Raw genomic sequence first — 10,804 nt, 5'->3', positions numbered from 1 at the left:
TTGCAAAAATTTGTGCTATTTTCGCGCATGAAACACAATGAGTTTTGTGCGGTTTTGCGCTATTTTTTTGCGCAATTTGCGCAAAACCAGAAATATTTTTTGCGAAAGTTGCGCATGAAACGAAATTTTAGTTTTGCGCAAATTTTTTGGCGCAATTTGCGCAGAACCGCAAGTTTTATGCAAAATGTAACTTTTTAGGCAAATTGTCAAAAATTGACATTCTAAGCTTAGAATTAAACAACTGAAGATTTATTCCATACATAAAAAAAATATAAACATAAGAGTATGATAACCATTATACTTCACTCAATTGGTTACTTCCAGTTACAAAAAGTTTAAATTAAGTTTTTTTCTGTTCAATTTATTTTTTCTTCTTGCTTCTTGTTTGTTGTTTTTACATAAGGCCTTTCCAAACAGTTCTTTTAACATCGAGTTGTGGAGCAGGTAGGAGAGAGATAAGGAGGTTTGTAGGAAGAAGGGTATAGGGGATTTCTCCCTGTGTTCCTTCATTTTATACTGTTTCCCAGTTAGGGGAATTAAGGAATTTACCCATAACTTCACCCCATATGCAAAATGGGGAGTTGTGATCCCTGAAAGCTCTCTTGAGAGGTATCTTCCATGGTAGTCCAGTCCTCACATCTGGTCGAGTAAAAAACCGGTATCGTTGTGCATGGTTTGTATTCCCAGGAGGGGTTAAACTTCTCATAATGAAGAGGGAGATGACTGCTGAACCCGACAGGGTCTGTCCTCCTCCATCGGGTGTCAGAGCCAAGCGTTTGTTTTACAATTCTTGCTTCCCCTGTAGGATACTGGATGCGTAACTAAACACAGCGCTTCCCCAGCTGCAATTCTGGGACTGCATAGTAGGTCCGTTCTGCTAGAGAGAGAGCAGGCAACTGTTTTAATCTCATATAAAATAATGCAAAAAAATAACCAATGCCTGAAGAATCCACTTTTAGGGAATATGCATGTCCGAAACTAAAATTGTCGAGAAAATTATGAGATTTGACATTCCAAAACAAGATTTTTCAAGAATTGAATTCTAAAAAACACACACCGTCACCAACCGTTTGATTTTGACGAAATTGCGGAATTGCGCAAAACTCTAGCTGCGGAATTGCGCCAAACTTGAGTTTCACAAAATTGGAAAAGGGAAATTTTGCGCGAAATGACTTTTGCAAATGATTGCGCAAATTGTTGTTTTTTCGCGCAAAACTGATGCACAAAGAAAGAAAAATTTTGCATTTTGTTCCGCAAAAATTGCGCAAAAGTTTTGCGAATGGAAACCCTACTTTGAAGTTGTTATATTTATAAAACATTTGGGGATAAAAATAATTAAAATTTAGTTGCAAATTATGAATTTTTGGTGGCATTCTATAAAAGTGGGCAAATTTAAGTCTGGTGGGGCAATTTGAATAAGAATATGTGAGCGTAATTTAAAAAATCCAATTTTGTGCAATTTTTAAGAAAGGGAGCAAAAATAGAAAGATTCTCAGATTATGTTGAAAAATGTTAAAGTGGAATTTGCGTTTGCTTTAGGAGTTGGGGGCATAAATGAGTGTAGATTTTAAAAAAAATTACTGTGGGGGCCTATTTTTTTCTTAAAATTTTCCAGAAAATTAGTTATATTTTGAATTATATGAACCCCTGTTATATAAACAAACAATATTAGCGGGTGTTCAGAGAATAGACCAGAGATAAGAGAGTTACAGAGATCGATTAACACCTATAATATGCGATATTTTCCACAGCATGTTCTATTGTGTACAAGTACTGTACACGACCAATCAGGTTAAGGATCCTTTGAATAGGAAATGCAAAATCTTTAAAAATAGACAATATTCATAAACGTTATGTTTTATGTTTAAAATTGGAGTATTTCTTTAAAAGTTGTATTAACCCCTGAATGCAACAAATGGCAGTGCAGGATGTCATCATGTCAGTCAAAAAACATTACATGGAACCGTAGCATGGCTTGGAGTCGTAGCGAGAGGTATGGAGATGGTTTTGCTGGATTTGGAGGTCATTCTGCGAATCAGGAGGCTCCAAAGGTCATTTTGTAGGACTCATAGCGGCTCTTCACCCTCTCCCTCGAACTGCCGCATACTGTTTTAAAATAGATTTAAGAAGAACAAAGATGACAACTTCAATATGAAGAATAAAATAGAAAGAGTACTTTCTTTGAATATTTTGACGACGTTTCTGTTGTAGCTGTTGAATAACCCCAAATAATTTTTATAAAGATACCGGTATTTCAGATTATCGAATAATTTTTGCGCATTTAACACTTTTTTAAAAAAAAGATGGCCGCTTAAAAATATTTTGCCAACAGTCGATCATTTTGAACAATTAAGAATTATTTGTAAAATATTTAAAGGCACCGAATTTATGTGAACTATATATGTGTGCAAAAATACGGGATTAGAAAAATTCTAAATTATATTTTCAAAATATAAAAATTCTAAGTCGAGATTTAAATCAGTATTTTTAATTTTTGTAAAGACATTTCCCTGTAATCAAGCTTTTTAAAGATTTAATATTTAAACATGAAGACTTCAAAATAAATTTTAGTCAGATCTTGGATTGCGCACCTTTGGGGTTAGAATTGTTTCATATAACCTTGTTTTTAAATTAAATAAAGTTTAGTTGCCTACTGCTCTCAGAAGAGAACAGAACTCTCTTTCATCGGTAAAGGCTTTACATTTTAGTGGAGCGCTGGGTTTAATTGCGCATCTCATATCCTACAGGGAAAGTAAGAAATATACAATGTACATAGAATAAAACAAGACTTCATCTTCAGCCTGGTGAATCTAAAAGAAGGAGTCTAATCCCTGATGGGTATACAAGCCATGCACAACAATATCGGTTTTTTTACTCGACCAGCTGTGAAAACTGGACTGCTGTGGAAGATTCCTCTCAGTGGGGCTTTGAGGCTTACTATTGTATATGAAAGAAAATAACTAGATGCAAACACTTGTAAATATAATATTCGTCGAGTCGGTTTTTCTTACAATTCATTATTTACAAAGATACAAAAATAAAACGATTGATACTATACTAATAGGATATTATGAATTGAAGCAGTTTCAGAGTGATGGGGAATCTTCAAGGGAACCTCAGTTTAAGGGAGCTGACGATCAACTGATTCTTTTCCCTTCATTTCGCTCCTCCCTGGGCTCTCATTTAACCCTAGTTTCCCGGGCGTTGGCCGGCTAGCCCCCCCAGCCCCCGTGCTTCTGGAATAACGGAACTTTCAGCTTGGCTTGGGTTATTTATAGAAATCGCATGCAAACTCAAATAAATCCGTTAGAATTCAAAATAGGATTCAAAAGTCCAACCGAACGGTATAAAGGGGGGGGGGTTATGCCCCTAGCCAGCTATAATCTGAGCGATCTAAAAAGATCCTTGAATCGCTGATCGTAAAAGATCAACAAAATCACCCATTGTTACATTACAACTCTACATTTTACATAAGGGTGCAGTTATGGGTTATTGTGGTTCCCCCTAACTCAGAAAGAGTATAATAGAAGGAACACATGAAGCACTTCCCCTATACCCTTCCTCCTGCAAACAAGGGAAGGAAGGCCAACCACAACAATTTCTCGTCCAAGCCACATTCTCCTCATTTTCTCGTCCGAGCCACCTCGAAATCCTCGTCCTTTCAATATTATTTTTTTAAAGTGTCTAATCCTTCCAGATAAAACTATTTTTTTAAGAATAAAGCCATGTTAGGGCATAAATGAAATATCAAATTTTTGTAAATCGAAAAAGAAAGTTTCAATTGAATTAAAGGTTTCAAGTTTAATGTCTTTAAAAATGTTCACCTTTTTTATGCGCATTTTCAGATATTCCTGGTGTAGCATGCCGCAAATAATTCCAAGTTTATAGAACTTCAATTTTTTTTGTTAACTATAGGGAAAACCATAGAATTTTTCCGGGTGGTTCCATGGGGAAAATTATAGGAAGAGGTATGCAGAATATTTTGCTATTTATTTTATATCACAAAGGTTAGCCATTACGGAAGCAGAAGAGATTTAAAATTTACCTAAATAAAGTTTGACATCATTCTCATGGGTTTGAAGATTTAAACATGATATAATCATTGCAATACTTTAATCCATCCATATTTTATGCCCTAACGTGGCCAGATTTTTAAAAAATAGTTTTATCTTCAAGAATTGGAAACTTTTTAACACAAATAATCGAAGGACGAGGATTCCCAGGTGGCTCGGACGAGATAATGAGGAGAATGTGGCTCGGACGAGAAATTGTTGTGGCTGGCCTTCCTCCCCTCTACAAACCTCCTTATCTCTCTCCTACCTACTCAACAATTCGACATCAAAAGTACTTTTTGGAGAGGCTTTAAAGTGTAGAAACAAGAAACAAGAAGCAAGAAGAAAAAAAATTGAACAGAAAAAATTGGAAGGGAATCTCTTGATAACAGATATGGGGGATTGGAAGATGTCCCCCCATTGGGGAGGGGGGAGATGATTGCTCTCCCCCCCCCCTGCCCTCAAGAAAATATTAGGAAACGCAACTCAAGAGTAAACAAATCCATTTTTCCGGAATAAAATTTCCATTTTGGAAATGAAATGATCCAGAAATTTGTTCCGTAAATCGGAATTCCGGGATAATTCCAGATCAAATGGAAACCCGAATGTTTACGGTTTATGTTACGTAAACCGGAAATTTCTCCAGTTTACAGAATGGAAACGGTAAACTTTCCAGTTTCCATTTCGTGAACCAGAAATTTTAACACAATGTTAGACATAGAAAGCAATGTTAAAACATGAAAGTTCAAACTTATTAGTTGACCTATATTAAATACGCATTTAGTTCTATAATTATATATTCACGAATATTTTACTATAGTTCATCATGACGGATAAACTTAGCCCCCCCACCCTCCCACCTACGTATTTGATCAGGATTGGATGAAATGAACCATATAAAAAAGAGTTTATAAAAACTAGGCTTTAAATGGATGAATTAAAAAAATTATAAATTTTGACATTTTTTCCTGCACAAATTTTTACACCAGTTTTTAACCTTCCCTTGAGCCATGTGAGTTGCCTCACAAATTTTGGACTCGTGAGGTTCAGCTGTTTTAACGTTTATTGGATACAAACAAACAGACGAGCAAAGTATATGTATAAATAGAGTGAGAACCAGAAAAGTCTGGAATAGGAGGACAACTTTTAGACTTATGTTATGACTTTAAATAGTTCAATGAACATGAGACACGGAAATTACGTAATGTATACTATACTGTATAAAGACCAATTTAAAAGTGATTTTTTAAGTTATTTAACCTATTTGCTTTGTAACAACATCAAATAGACTTAAGGATTGCTATATATATATGTCGTCTTTCTTTCCACAGTTTTCTGTAGATGAAATTATTTTGAGACATGGCAGTCAGGATTTATATTTCATAATTCACAGTAGTATTACTTTAACTACAGCTAAACCAGGTGCACATTCTATTATTATTTAGATAGTATTACTTACCGGTTTTATCTTTCACATAAGTTTAAGATGTCTTCAACGTTTTCCGGAACCTTTTCCCTGAAAATTCTGCAATAATTGTTTCGTAAATGTGAATTTTCTGGAAGAATATTCCGTGACGTTAGGTAATTCCAGAACAACGTTCCGGAAATTTCCGGTTTAATGGAAAAAATCGTTCTGGAATTCCGGAACCTTTTCCATAATGGAAATGGAAAAAATTTCCGGATCATTTCCGTACATAAAACCTGGCATTCAGATGGAAACCCTAATTGTAGGTAGGATGATTTTGTAAGTAAGGGAATTTTTTCATCAATATTTCGATACAAAAATGAATAAGAAAAGTTAAGAAATAGGAAAGGTATATGTGACTAGACTTTGCCATCTAGCTCTCTTTGTTAAAGGGAGTGTTCGCGAAAAATGAAATGAAAGGGGGTATAGGCTTAATGCGATAAAAAGCGCTTTTGATCGCCACTAATTTTACTTCTATCTGTTGCGTCTATAAGAAGAAAATTGTTAAAGACGTCTCATACCGAATAACTTAGCGCCCATACAAATTCAGAAAATTGCAACATACAACTTAGACCGTAAAAATCAATTTAATTTCAAACAAATCATTCAGATATTACAACCTATAGTCAACGATTATCTTTCGCCACATTTGTATATAGTTTATATTTTATAATATTTTATTTTTTTAGAAAACGTTTTAACGGATTTCGAAAAATGTGAGTGGTGCGCGGCATTCTTAGATAGTTGCGCAAGCAACAAGAGAAATAATCAAATTCAAAACAAATTAATTAAAAAATATTATAAAATATTAACTATATACAAGAGTGGCGAAAGATAATCGACCAACCCCATCTTAATATCTATATCCAATTTGAAATTCATTATAACAGTCAAACTTCTTCTGGAAACAGCTAAAGAGATGCTCAACTTTTGGGAGATATAAAAACAGTATAGAAGTTCAGTTAGATAATCTTAAATATGGAGTAAATCTTAAAATTCAAATATCCTTACACCTCAGTTTGGAAAAATAGAGCTTCCAATATTGCAGGCAAATGAAAAATTGCCACTGATCTGAAGTGTGATTTAGTTCAGTCAATGACTCCTTTGTCTTTAAGACTAGGATTATAAACTCAGAATATATCAAAATCAAGATCAAAAAATGAAATTTAACTGCATACTAACACTAAATGGTTTCAGAATGTAAAAGTTATCTTAGGACTTACAGAATCTATCCTACTACCAAATGGAGGAGTCATTGACATTTCTAAATCTGTTCATGCTTTAATTGAAATGGGTGGTTCAACCATATTTCAGACTCAGGTAGAGTATCTGAAATCACATGAAATACGCTGCAAGAAGGATCCAGATCTTGATAACTATCTTGTTGTTATTACAAATTGTATTCCGGAATCATCAGTGCAAAAGTCTCAATAAAGGAGAAAATCAGATTCAATTCAATGATTTTAAAGTTCAAACTTAGGATTCTATTTCCAAACCAGAAGTTTATTGAATTAGTATCAGATGCCCCTAATGGAAACTTTAACTGTCAAACACAAATAAAAAAGATACTCATAGTCTATGAAAGTTGATGGTGACTGGAGAAATATTGTTTATAACAATGTTAGACTTGGTCGATACAAACTAAAGAATGAAACTGTAAACTCTAGTTATTCTAATAAATGTATAAACTATTTTGCATAAGATAAAATGGCACCCTGATCTCTAATAGTTCTCCCTGAATCTATTTAATTGAATTGTTTTGTTATCAAAAAGTGGTCTGCGTTTTTTGTGCTTTCAATATTACCGGAGATATAAAGAGTTTGGTTCAGATTTCAATTTTGTTAAATAAAAGCAAAATTGTCGAAATCTGAACGAAATTCTTCATATCTCGGGCAATATTGAAAGCACAAAAAAGGCAGACCACATTTTGGAAATGGCAGGACAAGGGAAATTTTGTGATTATTATCTCTAGAAATTTACTTCTAAAATTAGGTTGACAAATAAACGCAGCAAATTATATCATAAATCAAGACGACATTTAAGTCGTCCTGCATACTGTCATGTTTCGTGGGACACCCTGTAGTTGATTTTTCATAATATGCTTTAATTTTTATGATCTGAGAGTTACTTATAAAAACATTTATTCCTGTTTCGAGGATTTTTGGTAAGGAAGACGACATTTTCATATTTTCCGGGAATGTTCGAAACCAAGTTGTAAGCTAAATATTATTTTAAAAAACAGAATCAAAACTAGTATGAAATATCAAATATATACAATTGTGGCGAAAGATAATCGATGACTATAGGTTGTAATATCTGAATGATTTGTTTGATATTAATTTGATTTTTTTACGGTCTAAAAGTCGTATGTTCCAACTTCCTCAATTTGTATGGGCGCTACGCTCTTCGGTATGAGACGTCGTTATCAATTTTCTCGTTAAAGACGCAACATATAGAAATAAGATTAGTAGCGATCAAAAGCGCTTTTTTATCGCATTAAGCCTATACCCCCTTTCATTTTTCGCGAACACTCCCTTTAAAGCTAAAAAAATTTGAATCGTAAAAGTCACTATTTTTTCCAGGCAGAATTTCTCAACTTCTTTACAAAGTTACAAACCTCCCCTGGAGTTGCCACAATGGGTTCAGCACCGTTTTACGTTATTTGGAAACCAAAAAAAACACTTATTTATTTATACACATACTTTAGCTTGGAGGGAGCTTTGCGTCACCATAGTTTCTGTAGAGGTATATTTCCGATATTGAAGGATTCATAACATAGCATAATGAGAGAGATAGAAAGATAGGTGTTACCGTCAAACTATTTCTATTGGTTCAGAATAGACACCAAACACATGACTGAACCCTGATTGGATCAGGCGCTAATGGACTCGTGAGTGGCTTGCCTTTTTCTATCAACAATTCTATCATTTAGATGTTTTTTCAATATTGAAGCCGCCCTTTTTCTAAGTATTTCAAAAAAAATATTCGCAAGTTTTCTGCTTAGGTGGATTAAAACAATAACAAAAATGTTTTATCTAAATTACTTCATTTTGAGTCGACCAGCCATATAAAAGGTTACCCACAACAGATGAGACTTCAGAGATTCAGCGTTCCTAGTAGGTCAGAACTCAGTTCCTAGTAGGTCAGAAGTCAGTTCCTAGTAGGTCAGAACTCAGTTCCTATAGCTCAGAACTCAGTTCCTAGTAGATCAGAACTCAGTTCCTAGTAGGTCAGAACTCAGTTCCTAGTAACCCTCCTGGGTCATGTGCATGAGATGCCACAAAAAATTCTCAAAAAAGTTCTAAGTGTAAATTTTAAGTTAATTTTATCAAATGATATCTGAAAATATAACCGTTATCTCTTCAAAAATGCAATTACTTAGTTTACAGTTTTTGTTTCATTACATTGATAAATTTTTATAAAATTTTTAAAAAATAAAATAAACTATATTTTTTAAAATGTTGTCCAAAACATCAATAATCCCGGTTTTTTACTCATCCATTACATAAATATATAGATAATGAAAATTAACGTACTTTTTCAACGTTTTAAATTGCTAAGTGACTAATTTGTAATTGATAGGAAACGGGGCATGCAAGGCTGTCAGATGAATTCTTAAACAAGTTAATGACAGAAGGAAAGATTTCTTGAGATTTTATGTATTGGTTTGGCTCTACTTTTCAGAGTCAGACAAAACCAACACAATCCAGTATAATCTAAACAGCACATCATTTATTTTAACTTTATTGCAGATTTACCTGATTTTTTTTGTGAAAACTCAAAATACAGAAATCTTTAAATATTATTTTCCAGCAACAATGTTTCTATGAAAGTATAAAAACAAGTTCCAAAGTTTTGAAAAAAGAAATTTTGTTGAAGCAAAATTTCGACCTTCTCTTGGGTCATGTGAAGAAATATATAAAATTGGGCCGATCGTTTATTATGCACAACCAGACAAACAGACAATGGTTTAGATATTTTACGAAATAAAGTAGAATGTACACAGTTGAATTTTTAAAACTTCTTTTCTTTTGTCCCACTTTATACAAATCATATTTTTTCTCATATATGACTTTACAATCATTAATTATATTTTGAAAAATCTTTAAAAATCCACCGGTTGTAACCTATCAGCATAATTTTTATGGCTAATTTGTAGTTTCAGTGGAATGATTGCTGTTCATGTTTTTTTTTAAAAGATTTGAAGCTTAAGATTTTGTAAATTTTTCCTTTCAAAATTTCTCCTAAAACTTTTTTATAGATATATTAGTTGTATATTAGTTGTAACAATTATAAATGCCTAAAACATTTTGTATTTACAAGAAAAATGTACGACGAAAATCTTTCCTCTGTTTTCTGGTTAAAATGCTGTAGAACATTAGGGACATTTCTTGTCCAAGTAACCTGTCACTTTCAATCCAAAGAAATTGAGTCTTTGCCACAAACTCTGATTTTATAACCTCTATATCTTTGGAACCCAATAATGTCGTAAATCTTTGATATTTCAAACTAATTGTTTGATCTAACAGAATTCATAGTTTGAAATATCTAAGGTCTACGACATTGGAATCCAAAGATATAGGATTTAGAAAAGCAGAGTTTATGGCAAAGAATCAATTCCTTTGAATTTGTTCGACTTTTTTGTCAGCGGATGCGTTTTGAAAAAGTAGTGAATGAAAACTTTTTTAAAAGGTTGTGGAATTATATAAACCTCAAAGAAACATAGCCCTGGTTAAACCAGAGGGTCGAGTTTCCCTTTAACTCGGCCAATGCGCATTAAACATTTATAAATTATTAATTTATATACAAAAGAAATAAATCAACAGGGGATTCGTAATCGTCGATTTTATTTATCAAAAATATTTTGGTGATTTGTAAATGTTCTTTTTATTTTTGTATAAAGATTTATTTAGAGATTAATCTTAAAAGTCATAGATTAATAAATTACAGAAAAATAAAAATACCGTTAGCAAAACGAACGTACAAATGAAAATAATCAGTTTTCATAAACGGAAACATAGATATTTAATTTATACTTGAACAGGCAATAATGGAGTGTCACTTACAAATGTATTTACAGTACTTTTAACATTGATTAATTAAAATACAGTTAGAACACATGATGTAGTCTTTTCAAAATTTAGGGGTTCTTCGTTCACAATAACCCTTAGGCTGAAGCCCAATGAGTTACGCGCATGCTGTGTTGAATGACAAGACAGAGAGACAGCATACGCTTAAAGGCCGGGAGTGATCGCGAAAAATTAATGAGGTTATAGACTTTCTGCGA

The sequence above is a fragment of the Eurytemora carolleeae genome, unplaced genomic scaffold (assembly GCF_000591075.1).
Source record: "Eurytemora carolleeae unplaced genomic scaffold, Eaff_2.0 scaffold112, whole genome shotgun sequence".
In the NCBI taxonomy this organism is placed as follows: Eukaryota; Metazoa; Arthropoda; class Copepoda; order Calanoida; family Temoridae; genus Eurytemora; species Eurytemora carolleeae.
The sequence above is the reverse complement of the archived record's forward strand: the minus strand, read 5'-3'. Positions refer to the sequence as shown.